The sequence below is a fragment of the Triturus cristatus genome, chromosome 5_2 (assembly GCF_964204655.1).
Source record: "Triturus cristatus chromosome 5_2, aTriCri1.1, whole genome shotgun sequence".
Classification (NCBI taxonomy): Eukaryota; Metazoa; Chordata; class Amphibia; order Caudata; family Salamandridae; genus Triturus; species Triturus cristatus.
In genome coordinates, this window is record NC_140588.1 from 1009796890 (window position 1) to 1009813594 (window position 16705).

Sequence of the window (16705 nt, forward strand, 5' to 3'; positions counted from 1 at the left end):
GGATAGTCCCCTTCATATAGTAATCACGAATGGTCTGCGACAGAGGGGGGGGGGGGGGGGGGGGGGGGGGGGGGCTCCGGGAGCGGAGAAAAAGTAAAACTGTAACATGCTCATCACATAGCAAATTAGGAATGTTCAGCTGGTAAGTTACTTTTTAACATATAGCTTGAACTTTAACTGGGACCATTAGCAATGAGTACATGTAGACTAGGTAGCCCTCAACAATCAAACGTATGTGCAGCCATCCCTTTGCTCATGTATATACGTGAGGCAATGATCAAATCCAAATTAATCAATGGAGAGATAGCTACAGGAAGTTAAGCCCTTTAAAGAAAGGAGACGATGTAAAAAGGAGAGCACGATTAAAACAGAGAAAGGAAGCAAGGAAAGAAATAAGGAATTATAAGGAAAAAAGGGAAGGGGATGAAAGAAGGACAGAATGTGAGGACTTGAGTGAAGAAAGGGCAAAAGGAATGGGAAAAAGGGAAGGAGAAAAGGAAAGAAAGGTGCGAGAAAGAAAGGAAAAGACAGATAGAAGAAATGAAGCAATGAGAAAAGGAATGAAAAAGAGCAAAAGAAAGAAGAAACAAAGAAGTGAAGGAAATAAGGAACGTTTGAAAGGAACAAAGAAGAAGAATGAATAAAGTAGAGAACGAGATAAGGAAAGTAAATAAGGAATGAAGGAAAGAGGTCGAACAGAAAGAAAAAATAAAGTTGAGAAGTAGCAAAGGCAAAAAGGAATAAAAATGAGGATAGAAGTAACAAGAATGAGATGGAGGCAGGAAGAAAGGCAAAAATGAAAGTAGAGAAGGAGGAACAGAGATGGAAAGTAAAGAAGGAGGAAATAAGGTAAGTAATTCTGGAGAGGAAAGAAGAAAAGTGGTAGGGAAACAAAAATCAAGTGTAAAAGGAGGAGGCACAAAGGACAAAAAGAAAAAAAAGAGAAAGAAAGCAACAATGAAAGAAAAGGGAAGAAACCAAAAGGAGAGCAAGACAGAAATTGAAAAGAAAAAACAAGAGAAAGGAAAGAAACGAACAATAAAGAAAAAAATGGCAAAAAGAAAAAATTAAGAAAGATTTAATAACATGTCTTTTTTGCTTTACAGCAATATAAACACAAAGGGAACAAATATGTAGAGTCATCGTAAACCTTGTCACAAGTGGGATGCAAATCAGTACGACAGTAAGATTATGCCCCTATCACACATTAGCATGTACACAACATAGGACTAGAAGACGGCCCCAGAAATTTGCAACATGAATCAACCAGCTTGATAGAAGACAGGTCAATCACCCTCACTTTCTCCTGACCCGTCCCTGTCGGATGAGTGTGAGCCCTTGGGGGCTCATACATTTAGCAGGAGCCCTGACCCCCCCCCCCCCCCAAGTCCTTATCAACTTTGACATTGCGTCTACAGCGCTTCAGACATACCTCCTCAGCCACTTCCCAATCAGCCATATCGGCAACTCAACTGTCCGCACACAGTCCCCGCTGGGTTATCCATGTGATTGCTACTAGCCGCTTAGCCAGAAACAGCACCAGGTGGACTTTGAGTGTTCTTTAATCACCTTCCGAATATTTTGCAGCCGTTAATTGTAATGAAATAAACCTGACTGAGACGGTTTTTATAAGATTAAAAGTTTAAAGAAGCAATATTTTGTTCCTTTATATTTACAGATGCTTTTATCAGCATGCTCTGACCTGAGGATTCAGTTGTCAAGCTTCTTATCAGGCAAATGTCTGACAATATCTATTTAACAAAATGGTGGGGTGCATGCTGCTCCTGCACCACCCGGCTGAGCTTTGTTTAAGCATTCCAAGACTTAAGTTGCATTCTACTTAAGTCATATAGATAGAGCACAGGACACAGTTGCAGGGTCTGGTGGGCCAATTTAAAACCAGGGGAGAGGATTGTAGGCAACCCATTCTGGCAAGTGACAGGTAAACAAGTCTGTCCTGCCACTGTAATCCCTTGCTGCCACCAAGTCAGTGCTCTACAGCCCAGTGAGCAGGTGGTAATCACGTCTGTTAAAGGAGGCTACATGTAGTGTGCCCCTCCATACTACTGAGCGTTGGTCTGGGTTCCATTCCGTTATACAAGGAACTATCTGCCCACATGCATTACTTTGGTGTATGTAAAAGTCAAAAGCTGGCCAACACACCACCTTTTAGACTCAATAGTCTTTGTGTTCCCCCTGACAGAACAGATACAGGTTAACCCTCAACAACCATTCTATCAGGTTCAGCTGTCACAAGCTGTTCGACTAATTCTATACTATAAACATGGCATATATTTACACAGATCCTCGTTGCTGAAGAATTCTGCCTATATTACTGCACCACAATCTTCGTCCGGAGATTGCACAAGTTTAAAGAATTGCCTTTTCTGCAACCTCAGTGGATCTAACTCTCTTACATCTCTGACAATAGCAAGGTATAAAGGCACTCAAAGCCAGTTCCACCACATGCATAAAACCTAGGCATTGGTGCAGTGAGGTGATCCCTTATTTTCTTTCCCTCAAGCAAGGTTTTGCTATCATATAACATTGATATAAAATGAGGTGATCTAGAATAGTGATCAGAACTTTCCATGATTGTTGTTAAAGCAGCCAGGTGCCATATGCTAAGTGAACAACTGTAATTTGTGTAGAAGTGGTGCTGCTCTATATAAAAAGATACAAAGTTGTCTAGAACGAGTAGTTTGTTTTTAGATTTTTATACAATTTTTTTTAATGTAAAAAACAAACAAATACACCAACAACACTTACCAACTCCTTCATACAGATTCTAACTCAACATTTTAAACTATTTACAATTAACATGCTTGCAGTTTATGGTTGACAAACAGGTGTTGCAGTTTATCCATAGATGTTATATTTATCATTCTTTCTCCACACAGCTGCTGTTTAATGCTTGACAGTGTTTTAACTGTGGATAGCATTTTTCATGAAAGCCAAGTTTACAGCCAGGTTCAGTAGATGAAGTAAAGGGGATAATACAATCTTTATTGTTAATTCACAACAGCAAAAACCAAATGCTGAGTGGCCTTAGGAAACGAAATATGAACACATCACAATAGAGCTCCAAAATAAATGTCTGAAGCTTCAGGAACATCAACCCATCACTTATTTCTGGTCAGACATTGACTTGCTGCTGTTCATGGCTACCCATTATTGTGATTACAGGCAGCGTGTCGCATGAAAGTCTAACTTGCAGCCTAGCAGTATTGACCCAAACCTAGAAGGTAGGCATGCTTCTTCAAATATGACACTCTCTTCTTCATTTTCACTGGACAATTGTGCAAAGCAGTGCACATTTTTGAAAAGAAAAATACTCAACAGAACCTCCCCACATCCAAACCCTCCTTCAAGTTGAAGACCTTACAATGTAACACATTAGAAAACAGATCCAAAATGCTTAACCATTTTCTCTTCTTTTATCTATAAACTGCACTTTCAATCTTTCAACAAAAGGATAACTTATGGTAAAAAGATGAACATGAAACAGGAAACCAATCCACTCTTCTGCTGCTATTGAATCTTATTCATACTAGCGCTGTCACCGAATCAAGCTGCAACGAGAAAAACATACAGACATCCATTACAGGGTTGTTCCTTAAACGGGGATGCTTAGCAGTATCTTTTATACAATTTCAAATGTTACGTTTTAAGGGAATGGATGACGGCTAACATGTTGTTTAGCCATTTTAACACAATAGCTCTTGAAAGAATTTACTCGCCCATTCGGCTGCTTTAAAATTTTCAAACATAGTTATCTTTAAGGCTATTGCACATTTTGATGACTTTAATTTGTACACCGCTTATTTTAATAACTGCTTGCACTCACCAAGCTAAAGAAACATTAGACACTGGCCCACAGGGCTACGTATATGAAGTCAAGAGCTGCTGAGGTGCAGCTGTCTTTAGTACTTTATTCTCATCTTTCAAATTCATTTAGCATATTGCAACTCTATTTTCACAAGCTTCTGGAAACACATGCAGAACCGTTCTTGTCTTAGCAAGGAAAAAGGATACATAGCAGAACACAACATGGCATTTGGACAGAGGCAAATCCCTAAGATTTCAGATGAGGAAGGGGCAGTGATGACTGTGGGAAACGAGCAAGACAGGGAAATCAATTCTGTACTAAATATGGATGGGTGTTTCAGGTAACAAGATTGCTTGGGAAATAGCACATTGATGGAGTGGAAGGAGTTTCTGTGGTAGCCAGTGGAAAAAATGACACCAGCTAGGAGTGTCAAATCCAGCATTAAATGTGGTGCGGTAGGTAGGTTTATTTTGTTTTATATAGCGCAAACTAGACCCGAAGGTATCAGAGTGCTTTACATGAGCACCGGTTGCACTACAGACGGACACATACATTTTTTGTTAATCATGGAGATTAAGTGATTTGCCCAGAATCACAGGATGTCGAGTGTCCCTGTCAAGACTTGAACCCGGTTCCCCAGCTTCGAGGCAGTCAGCTCTATCCGTTAGGCCATATCCTCTACCCTTTCATGACAAACGCTTTCTATTTGAGTTCTTGCTCCCATCACTTGAACTGTAAGTTTATATTTATGGAGCACAGCCTGTCACTTGTTCTGTGGTATCCTGCCTATCATTCATCTTCAAACTCACCAGTGCTGTGAAGATTACCCACGCTCCTCCAAGCCAGGGATAATTCTGAGACTGTTTGCCTCCGGAAGATAGCAAGGGGGGGGGGGGGGGGGTGCCTCGGGCAAGTGCATCAGCCCTCTTCCAGCCCAACTATGGGCTCAAGGGTCCCCCTAGCAGTGCATCATCTTGACTACTCTACTGTTCCGTGACAAACTGCTGTGGGTCTTATCCGTCCTTGACCTCCATGCCCTCAGTTGGGGCCTGAAGGGCTGATCTTGGTGGGCTGGCAACTGGCAGTGACCTCTCCTTGCAGGCCTGGTTGTTAAGGATTCAGCAGTGATGGGTAGATTCTTCCGCAGAGGCGACCTGCAGAGGTCCTAGCACATGAAGGAAACTGTTGGTCTGCTAGGGTAACTCAGTGAGGTACAGTGCTGCTAGAGATTGCCAGGACTGGACCTGCATGTACTATTTGGGAGGAGTGTGCAGTTGCAGCAGGGTGTCTTTCTACGTGCCCAGGTTCCTGGAACCTTCCCATAATATCGTCCTTTGGTATGTCACAAGTCAAGGCATTAAAGGGCTGCTCTTAAGGGGAGTGACCCCTTCCTCTATTACCAACAAATTTAATAACAAAAGTTGGTATGATATTGAACCTGTGCAAGTTGTAGAAATGTTATAATTTAGCCTTCTCCTCCTCTACTTAGCTATGGGGGGAAAGGGGCATCTTTCGTCTTCACTGAGAAATCATCCTCCAGACGATAATAGGCACTCGAGTCTCCCTGGAGGGCATAACTGAAGAAATGGGTGCAGATGTAACCTTGCTCCTTAAGGATTTCTGCAATACAGTTGACAGGGTCATCCAAACAGAGACCTGCATTTCTTAATTGAACACAGTCCAAGATATCTTGTTTGAGCTAGCAAGGTCCTCCACCTTTCCATGAGGAGAGAATCAAGGTGCATAAAATTAGGCACCCCAAGTTGATATATGTATTTTAGATTTCCCAAATGGGGCAGCTTGATTCCTGGTTCCCATCTTTATCACTGCCCTCCGCTTCATGGCCCACTTCCCGACCCCCGGTGATGCCAACATAGCCCCTAATCTTAACATGTTGAGGGCTATAACCATTTTAGCCGAGGTGCAATATGAACCCTCCAAGGTCAAGATAAATCTAAACTATTCCAAGATGGTTAACAGATAAAAAAAAACATTTAAGGAAGGGATGAAGAAACTGAGGGAGATGGGGCTCCAAAACAAGCTTTTCTCTCTGGCAAATTGAAAGCCATGAACTATTTACATTTAGTAGTGGCTTTTCTGGTGGATATGCTATGTAACCAGATTCTTTACCTTTAGAACAGGTAAAGCGTTTGGTACTGTACGATGTGCATATAAACATACACATTCTTAAGTCCAAGGATGCCATTTCCTGGGTGCAGAGCACATAGAATCTGAGCCAGAGTGAGAATTCTGAAAATGTCATTCCTCGGAAAATATTCAGCAGGTAGAAATCTAGGACAGGCCTGATGCCTCTGTCATTTTTCGAATTGAGGAAGTAGTGCAAGTAATATTTTTCCACCTTCTCCAAGTGCATGTCAAGACCACCCACACGGTCCTCCATGGAGTCACTCACAGTTGCCCATACAGCTGTCATGCCCTGCCATTTGTATCAGTCCCATAACGCTTGGACATATAAACTCGGGTGTGGAGAAATTAGTTGGTCGCCCTCTGTGCTTCAGACAATAACCATATATAGGGTAAGCCATCACGGGCGCGGAAAATATTGGTGAATAAAAACTTGTATAACATGTTGTAACATTTCTGGTAATGAAAGTGCCAAAACAGCAAACCAACAGGAGCATTTCTATAGACTATAAGATGAGCACTTGATTCATGGACCTGCAACAACTTTCAATGGTAAAGTACTTTCTAGCAATGGTCGCGTGAGAGCGCATTGTGCCCCCAGCCTCCCGGGACCCCTGATGAGGTGTGACCATGCTTTTGCGTCTCAAAGCCTCGACTGTCTCCCTTGGTCCACGGTGGTAGCTCATCTGGCAGTGTCAGTAGCTCCTCTAGCATTGCTGCACATGCCCTCAGATCTTCGCTCGCTCTTCCATCCCTTCGGGTTGCTTTCATATGACATCCCTCTGCATTTATCCACTCAGCCATGTCCTTTATCCAATCCTCCAACTTTGGACGTATCATGGGCATCCATCCTATTACAATCCTGTGTTTGGCCAGCAGCAGCCCCAACACCATGAACCGCCTGCTTAGCTTCTGCCAGTACTCGTCAACGTCTGGGCAGCTTCATAACATGTGTAGGAAGTCCGCCGGTTGCCCCCTGCACCTACTACACTCCGACGAGCGCTCCTGGTAAATGGACTGCAGCTGACTGGGAGCAAGGTATACTAGATGTACCACATTGTATTGAAGGAGCTTAAACCTTGTGTTCGTGGATATGCTCTTTACCCCTTTGTGGATCTTTTCCTAATCTCTTTCAGTAAGGGGCTGTTCTACCTGTGACTCCCACTGCTCCTGCATAGCAAGTGCTTTCCAGGGGGCATCCTTCCTCAGGGCCCTATATATATGCAAGATCAACCTTTTGCCCCCTGCAATCATTAGGATGGTTTCTAGCATATGTGATGTAGATAGCACGTCCGGGAACGATGGCCAGATCTCTCGTGTGGTGGCTGCAATCTTTGGGTATTGCAAAAAACTGTCCAGAACACAGCTGGAAAGTCTTGGAAGCATCAGTTAGTGTTACAAATCTGTTGTTTGGGTAAACATCTCCCAGCGTTGCGCAGCCACCTCCTTGCCCTTTCTGCAGGGGCATGGACGTCTTAATGTTACGAAACGGGTGTAGTGCCCATATGTTCATTTCTGCTGTGAAAGGGGTCCGTTTTATCACCATCCGTACCATTCTATCCCAAGCATTACACATCATATGGCAACCAGTCTGAGGCACCAGTCCCCATCATCAGGAACTCTTGCAATGAATGTCCACCGCACGTGCCATGCAACAATCTGTGCTCCAAACTATCCTTTTCATCCATCCAATGCACCACATGCTGGAGCTGTGCCGCCAAATAATATTGCATACAGGGTACCTCTAGTCAACCCATCCACCATTTGCGCGCCTTTTGCTTATTTGGTGTTGATCCGTTCAGTAGTTTTTGAGAAATGCAAGCCAGAAATGATATTGATAACTCTGGCCACTGATATTTCGCCGAGATTTCACGATAAATTGCAAATGCACGCACCAAGGTGAATGCTCTGATTGGCTGGTTGCAACCTGAATAGAAAGATTTTATCTATCAGGAACGGTTCCCGGGGACGAAAATGTGTGTGAAAGCCCACATAAGGGGGGTCAGGGTGGAGATACTCTGACCCCATGGTTGATAAATGGAGGTGTTAGTGACACAAGTTATGTGTCCGAAATCAATTTTTTTAAATCGTGCGTGATATTCACGACAACACCATGAGCGCTAGCACAACCCTCCAGTGTACCGTCGCAGGGACGTCACTATTAACGATGTTGTCGCGAACACTGGTGAATCATTAATGTGCCTTCTTATAGAGATTCTGATAAATGTTTTCATAGTTATTTATATAGTGAGTTATCTACTGCGATGGTTAGAATTAAATATATGGTTATCATTTTTTAATGTGATGGTAGCTATTAAAATCCTGCTTTTGCTTTCCGCTTTCGCAACGTAACTGCGGGGATCGCGATGACTGATGTCATTTCAATATTCAGAGTAACTGCAAAAATGGAAAATAGGTTTTAGAGATGTTCTAAAAATACACTAGAAAACATGAGTTTGAAGTGTACAGTAATAAACCTCTAGTGTGTAAAATACTGTAATGTGTGTGCATGTATGTGTTTTCAATTTATGGAAAAGATGCGAACGTCGCAGTTAACTACATAATCGCTAAGTCCCAAATAACAGCGAAAACAGAAAATAGGTCTGAAAGTTGGTTTTAAAAGAAACTTAGTACACAAATATGGGTTAACCATGCTTTGAAAGAAGTGTGTTTATAGTAATATGTGTAGTGCAATGTTCAGAATGGATTTTTTAACATATTTTTGTATGTGTTGGTGGAAAGTGAAGGTATGCTTTTTTTCCCAGTTTTCGCAACGTGTCCGCAGGGATCATGACATCGTTGCGAAAATCCTCAAAAACTTAAAGGAACAAAAAACCCTTTAGAAAAACACTTCACAATATTTTGGGTACTACAGTGGCTCTGACAAGAGCCGTTGTGTTGGATGTGCGTATATGGCTGCTACACATAAGACCAAATACAGAGTTTCAGGTTACATAGAAACACCCTGTTCACCCCATCATTTCCATAAATTCCATGCATGTCAAAACGCATATTGTAGTTTTAGATACAGCCCATGCGATGGTCTCTGAGGAATGCAGAAACAGTTTTATTAACATGTTTCCTGGCTTTGTAAATCTGTGGACAGAATTGATTTGACCACTTCCATTTCTGTCTTCGGCATATATAACAGTATGAGGGAAAAGCGACATCAGTTCTGCAAAGGTTTCTTTCATTAGGATTTTCGGCCCTACCTCACTCAGTGCGAATAGGTCATTGCCACCACAGTGCACAATCATATGGTGAGGAGTTAGGGAATCCACAATGGATTTAACCAAAGCCAGCAAATGATGAAACTTCAACCCTCTCTGGGAGAACCAAGTAAACTGCACATATGGCAAACCCATGTCTCTGTCAATACCTCTGTTTTTTGCAGCCTCTTTATCCCAATAGATATAGCTGTGGCCCACAATCCATACTCTAAGCATTTTGAAGTGAAGGAGCAATAGCAGTCAGGAGACAGAAAGCGGACACTCCCCCAACCATAAACAGGGTACTCCAACGCATGTGCGACAGAGTACTCTGTCCTCCAAACTCTAGATTACCCAATTAGTTTTGGTGACACTGTTTCTGGTGGATACTCTTAACAGTGGATTCCTCACCTTGTGAATCCCAGAGCCACACAGAATTCAGAAATTCTTGCTCTATATCTTGTGCTCCGAGAGGTGGGAGGCACTGACCTGTCCCAGACATAACAACATGAGTCACATAAAACTACCCTGCGCATGCGTGCTGACATCAGTTTAATCATTAGACATTCGGCGCCCAAGAACAGGGAACATAGCTAACCGGATGAATCTTTCACTGTCAATGTCCTAACAAAAAAGTTACTTACCTTCAGTAACGCATAATCTAGTAGAGAAAGGATTTAGCCGCAGATTCCTTACTTTAGAATCCCCCCCCCCCCCCCCCCCCAGGTGTAAAACTGGATCAGAAAACTTTTTTTCACAGCACATTCGCGCGTCAGAAGAGGATTACATATCTACGTCATAATGCAATGTGACGTTAACGGAGTCCGTATCCTTGCTTATGACAGTTTCTTCCGTGTATATTTTTTACACTCAAAATGTGGAGCCTTTCAAGACCATGCACTAAAATTAAAGACACATTTGTGTCAAAAAAGCACTGAATTATAATTCATGTGAATATCATAACAAAAACATTGAGGAAACAGGACTCAGTAAGTGAAGCCTCATAACTAAATTATAAAAACCAAAGAAGACTCGGTTTGCAGAGAGTGGAGGATGGGAGGGGCATAAGGAATCTGTGGCCAGATCCTGTAACAGATCATGCGTTACCGAAGCTAAGTAACTTGTTCATCTGACAGACATCTAGCCGCAGATTTCTTATGGAAGAACCAAATACCATAGCACTCATTCCCCAGAGGAGGGTCTGCGAACTGAGACCACTAAAAGCCTTAAACTAGAACAAACCTGGTCTACAACCAAAGAAAAGGACCGGACATAATAATGTAGGTGAGCAATAACATGCTTTACAATTTAATACCCACGTGGAGCACCACAAGTAATTAAAGTCACAAGACAGTGAAAAAGCACGGGAACAAAGTGTACATGTTAGCATGACAACTTTGGTAGAAACCAACCAACAAGAGAATAGAAAACTACTCGCACACTCAAGTGGATCCGAACCCATGCACGCTCACCGCACAAGCACTGTGAAACAACCTCAGTAAGAAAGGTCATAAAGACATAAAAGGCATTGGCATGTGTCCCAATTAGGTCTAGAAGGCAACATGACCATTTTACATGAACACAGATCTTTTCACTAGTTACATCGACTTTTGACACACATTTGCATTCGTGACATTGGGTTAGTTTCCCAGAAACACCGACCTTGCTTGCACGAGTCTACTTCGCAAGAACACTATTGTATTTCCTGGCACTGTAAGGCCTACGCGTACGTTGTACAAATTCAGGGCCCGAAAAATGTACTCGACCGCTCGCAAATGTGAGTCAATGTGAACTAGGCAAATGTACGTACTCGTTCTACAGTGCTGGACTGGCGTTAACTGATTCTAAGGTATTAGGCAAAACTCACTTGTTTCGCAAACAAGAATGCAGACTAAAGGTAACTTTTGCACTCTAGTGTTCTCAATGCTCGTTTTTGAAATAAACGCACTGCCCAAAGCCAAGCGATCACGGCATTTTTTGATTTTTTCTTGAAGGGATGACTCGTTTGATCTGAGCAGAATGGCATTTGGATTTTCATTAGCAGTGCACAGTTTAAACATTGACATTTCTGTTTTTGTGTAGTTTGAGTCTGGACATAAAAGGCATCATGGTTCTTGTATGTTCTATCGTACTGAGATGGAGGCTTAAATAATACCGTGTGTTGGTGTACAAAAATGTCTGCATTACGTCTCTTAAGTAGCAAAAAACAGAAACTCTAAGTCAAACTGTTCAGAAATCAGCTTCCATAATGTGTTTGGGAATGTTAAAGAATTCCTTTCTAACCATAGTGAAAAGTGTGAAATATTTGCTGCATTATGCACAAAATCTTGTTCTGTTTTTTTTTTTCATTCTTATTTATTTGTAGTCAAATCTGAGAGTCGTAAACGTAACTATGTTAAGGTTAGTAAAAAGCCGACTTTATTACCAGAACACTCCCATTTTATTTCGCTAACCGATGGCATTTTAAAGTTGATTATATTAAAAAAATATCTCCGAGACAAGAGAAAAAAGGCTTTCCGATGTTAGTTGGCAATTATGAAGGGAAAAGAGGCCAGTGTGTGGTCAGGCAGCAAGCCCCACTACGCGTGAGCAGATCAAGGCTTTCGGTGGCAGCCATTTTGCACTGGCATGCTGGGCGGCAGTGACAGCAGTTTCGGTGGGCTGCAGCCCAGCAAACCTTCACAGAGTCACTTTTGTGATTGCCCGTTGCCATGAAGATTGTGCCGGTGTCAAGGAGAAATAGTTGGAGATGCATTGAACCTTTTGGGCGAAGGACACATCCTTGTGCACCTGAGCAGTTTGTGGCCTGTGGCATTCGAGGCTGCTCTGTGCTGATAGTAAGGGTGTTTAGCATGTTGGGAGGACGTCCTGGTAGGAGGTGCAGTGGTCGGAACCTAGGGCCAGATCACTATCACAGGGTTTAACCCATTCTGTGCCTTGTTATGGGGAAATGCAGCTTTAACATATGCCACTTAGTTCTGGTGACTTCGCCTGGGGTCGGTCACTCTGAATCACTGGTTCTATCCACAGCCGTATAGAAGCGTGTTGTATCCTCTGTCGGTGGGTTAGATAGATGAGAGGGCTCTTCAGTGTGTCTCAGTTCTCCTGCTGGAGCCTGGTCATGAATGCACTCAACAAGGGTGGTGCTGCCACGCAGTATTTAAAAGGGCAGTTTGTTTTTGATTCTTTCAAGTAGCACCTTTAAAGACACTTGTCTTGAGTAAGCATGCCTAAACAGACTGTGAATAGTGCAAGGTGGGAGTGAGGCATGAGCTGAGCCTCTTATGAAACATTAAAACCCTCATTAAATGTTGAGGTTAGCTCGGCCCATCCGAAGACTTGGAAAACTGGCACGATCTGCTGTTCCTAACATCCTTAAGTTAAGTGGACTCTGTGACAACCAGAGACTGTAATGTAATGTAAAATGGAATGTAAAAAGATATTTATAAAGCGCACTGCAACCCATTGGGCATCCTGGCGCTAAAGAGGGAAAGACAGTAATAGACAATTATGACATGAGCAGATAGATGTTAAACTCTGGGAAAGAGACAGGTTTTTATTTGTTTACGAAAAGGCAGGAGATCTTTCATCTGTCGCAACTCCAGGGGTAGCTTATTCCAAAGTGTTGCAGCAGCAACACTGAAAGCTTGTCCCCCCAGCTTAGCTCTTCTAGTCAGGGGTACTTTCACCGAAGCAGCTCTGGAATGGTATGGGACCTAATCCATGCAGTGCCTTAAACACAACGCAGAGGGATTTAAAATGTATCCTCTGCACTATGGGAAGCCAGTGCAGCTCCGCAAGGGCCTGAGAAGAGGAAGATTGACGGGGCGTGTCAAAGCCAGCTTGGCTGCCATATTCTGAATTCTCTGCAGTCTCCCAGTTGGAAACTTGGGAGATTCTAACAATAGAGAATAACAGTAATGCAACCTGCTCAAAATCACGCTCCTAACTACCAAGGGGCGTGTTTGAGCAGGAAGCTGAGGAAGAATCTTTGTCAGGACCCTAATGAGAGAAAAACAGTTCCCCACGATTTTATTAACGTGTGTTTCCAAGGTCAGTTTCTCGTTGAATAAAACTCCCAGATTGCGAACGGACTTGGATGGTAACAATGGGGGGTCAGCAGGAATGGGCCAGAAGTCGGCCGGAAGGGAATAGGGCACTCTCCCACCCTCAGTACAGAGGATTTCAGTTTTATTTGCATTAAATTGCAGACTGTCAGTTTGCTTTTCTGCCTGTGAGATTTGGCTGGAGAAAGAGATGCTAAAAACCTCATTTTAATTGCCCGCATCGCTGTTGGTCCATCTTAATTGCACTTTGTCCTCAATGTCGATGTTGCATGCTCGGTTAACAACCACAGCGGAGGGAAGTAGCGCCCAAGGCATTCTTGAAAGTCAAGGGTGAAGGTTGTGCAGAGAGGTCACAGTCCACCTGGAGTGCCAGTGTCGTGTGGATCCTTGGCTGATCCCTCACTTCTCAGTCTTCGATTCTCAGATTGGCTGGAACCTTGAACGGGGGCGTTTTATACAGGGGCACTGCTGTGCCTCGCGGTGACGACAAAGATGACTTACTAAAGCAATTCAATTAAGGACAGTAGCAACCTGAGCAAAGTTCACAATTCTACTGACAAGGCGGACGGGCACAGCAGAGTTATTGACAACCCTGCTGTGGTCAGCAGCTGTCTGTGGCAGACCGAGGCTTAGGGCTAGCATGTGACTCCAGGTCATGCGGACAAAGCTCTTACAGTCCTGGTCTTCTTGTTACAAGTCAGGGCTTTCAGGTGCGAGTGTCCAGCTGGCTCAATTTAAAAAAAACAAGACTACTACCCCCAGAATGCTCTGATGTGATAATGAAAGAACTGAGAATCACATGATTGTCAAATAGTAATCCTATACATGTTTGGGAGTGATGACATATTTGAATAATATATGATGCAAGCTGTGTACCATTTTTTAGAATCCCAGCGAGGCAGACACAGCCTTCCAAAAGTCAGTAAGAAGGTTATAGTAGTAATAAATATTTGGGAGCATTAGCATGAAGTCAAGATTCTTACTTTGAATGGACACCGAATCTCATAACCTGTGACGTGTAAGCCATGTCCCCAAATAATAATGATCTTATGGAAAGCAAAATTGTTAAGCCTTTAAAGTTAGTAGTTTGTACACAGTGTTATTTTAAATTAGTTACAGTTATTTGTTTTTCTATTGGAAGATTCTAGCTCAGAGCGGACAGAAGCAGTGCTGGCAGCACTCTTTAGTGAGGAGAAGGCAGACAACAGGCAGAGAGTGCAGCTGTAATAGCAGACATCAGGTTATAGTTGGAAAAAAACACTGGAGCTAAAACTCCACTGAATAATGCTGGAGAGAGTTCAGCAGTTGGGAAAAGGAAGTCATTAGAAGAAATCCACCAAAAGCAAAGGGAGTATGATCGAACAAATGGCTTGAAGATTTCAAGTGGGCAGTGATTGAAGAAAAGGAAAGTAACGGAGCTGTCCTAGTCGAGACCAGTTTTAAAAACTCTCAAGTTTTGTATTGTGGAGTTTGCAGGAAATTTCCTCATCTCGCAGATACTAGGTCTTCCCTATATGTTGGTGTGACAGAAAAATGAAAAAGGGAGACTTTGGAATGGCACAAGAGCTAATCACGTGAAAAATGCATATTACATGAAGCAGCAATTCAAAACCCACAGGAGACCTGCATAGCCAAATCGATCACAAAAATGCATGAAAAAAATATCGGGCACTTAATCATTTTATTTACTACAGCCCATTATCTTGCAAAAGAAGGTGAGGCTTTTTATTAAGTTTCCAAAACTCTGCACACTGCAGAAAAAGAACAATCCTAACCGGAATTTGGAAAATTATACCAATGATCATGCATGCCGCAACTTTGCAATAGCAATTTCAGAGACCCTAAAAATGACAATTCGATCCCAGATAGAAAATGCTAGGTTCCTCAGTGTTCTGTCAGATGGGTCAACTGACAAAGGAATTCAGGAACAGGAACTGATTTATGTACGATTTGTTTGTGAAGGCACCCTTGTTACCCATCAGTGTGACATTGTCAGCATGAAAAACTCCACTTCATCCGGAGTGAAAAATGCTATAATAGTTGGCCTGGAAAGCATGGGCATATCTCTGGATAATCTGAGCCAGAAATGCATTGGCCTGATTACAGATGGAGCTGCTGTGAACCTTGGTAGTAAATCTGGTGCTGTGAAGCAGCTACTGGACGAAGTCTCCACACTTCAAGGATGGGACAATTGCGATCACATTGGAGTTGTGCACTGTGTAGCTCACAATCTAGAGCTTGCTGTGTGTGATGTTAAAAAAAAAAGTTCAAACATATCCAAATTTGAAGAGGTGCTCAAAGGATGTTTCAAACTATATTATTATTCACCTAAGCAGAGAAGGGAGCTAAAAGAGATAGCCGATACTAGAGAAGTTTAGTTATTTCTTGCACTTCATGATAGACTTCACAGAGCTGCTTCAGCAAGTGTCTAAGGCATTTCAACAAGAAGACAGTCTTATTTCTGAAGTTGCAAGAAGGATTGAGGTGCTTCAACAGAAGCTAATACAGCTGAAAACAAAGGCAGGAAAAGCACGAACACTATTTCAATTGCTTTTTAAAGATAATAATTTTGCAGGGGTCCCGTTACTAACACAGGCAGGCAATGAAACTAGTGTCATCAAGGAAGATGCAAGTGAGTTAAAAGAGAGTGCTGTTTCTTTTATAAATGACTGGCTTCTGAAGCACATCTCTGGCAAGCCGCATTCTTTAACATTTTTGATTTTTCTTTGTGGCCAGACTCTCTTGAAAAGATTAGATGTTTTGGGGATCAAGTATTTGAGGAGCTTGTTACGTACTACAAAAAGGTACCTACGATGAAGAAATTCAGTCTGTCCCTGGAGAGTGGCTAGATTTTAAACTGTACGTCTTTCATCGGATGACGTCGCATAAGCCTGTATCCCTCTTTACTCAGCTATTAAAAAACGCCCAGAAGAAGTTAAACATGTCCTTCCAATTTTAGAAATCATGCTTTCCATCAGTCCAACAACAGCAATATGTGAACGAGGGCTTAGCAGCATGAACCGAATAAATAATGAGCTTCGTACGTCCCTCAAAAGTGACAGCATGTCTGCTTTAATGCGAATCCAAGCAGATGGGCTGGAGTTAGACACTTTTGATCCCACCCCGGCCATTTTGCATTGGCTTTCAGCAAATCCAGGAAAGAGACATATTATGGGCCACAAACATCCATGTCAAAACAAGGCTGTTACTGAGTCAGAAGATAGCGACTACGTTTATTGCTATAGTACTCTCTTTGTTCAAATCAGCACCATTTTCCTTAACAAGTTAGTAAATGCTGGTGTCTTGTGTTATTTTACCAATCACTGTTTGTGTCTCTCATGATACTTCTGACAATTTGCCATGGTGGAGCAGCAGTTTGTCTACTTTGGAGACACTCACCCCAGTCACAGATCTGGGTTGAATCCATCATCGTTCTTTAGCTCACTTCGCCACCC

The 16705-nt window shown here is 42.6% G+C and overlaps 1 long non-coding RNA gene across 4 annotated transcripts in view; it reads right to left on the minus strand.

Moving 5' to 3' along the window:
* Positions 1 to 2710: 2710 nt before the first annotated feature.
* The window catches only part of LOC146829583 (uncharacterized), a 493129-nt gene continuing 479134 nt past the window's right edge, over positions 2711 to 16705 (minus strand). For 3 of the 4 annotated variants that reach the window (XR_014962016.1, XR_014962013.1, XR_014962014.1), the window contains one exon: positions 2759 to 3572. This is a non-coding gene — a long non-coding RNA (uncharacterized LOC146829583). Of the gene's footprint in view, positions 3573 to 16705 lie in introns of all 4 variants that reach the window. The other variant, XR_014962015.1, reaches the window with a different exon arrangement.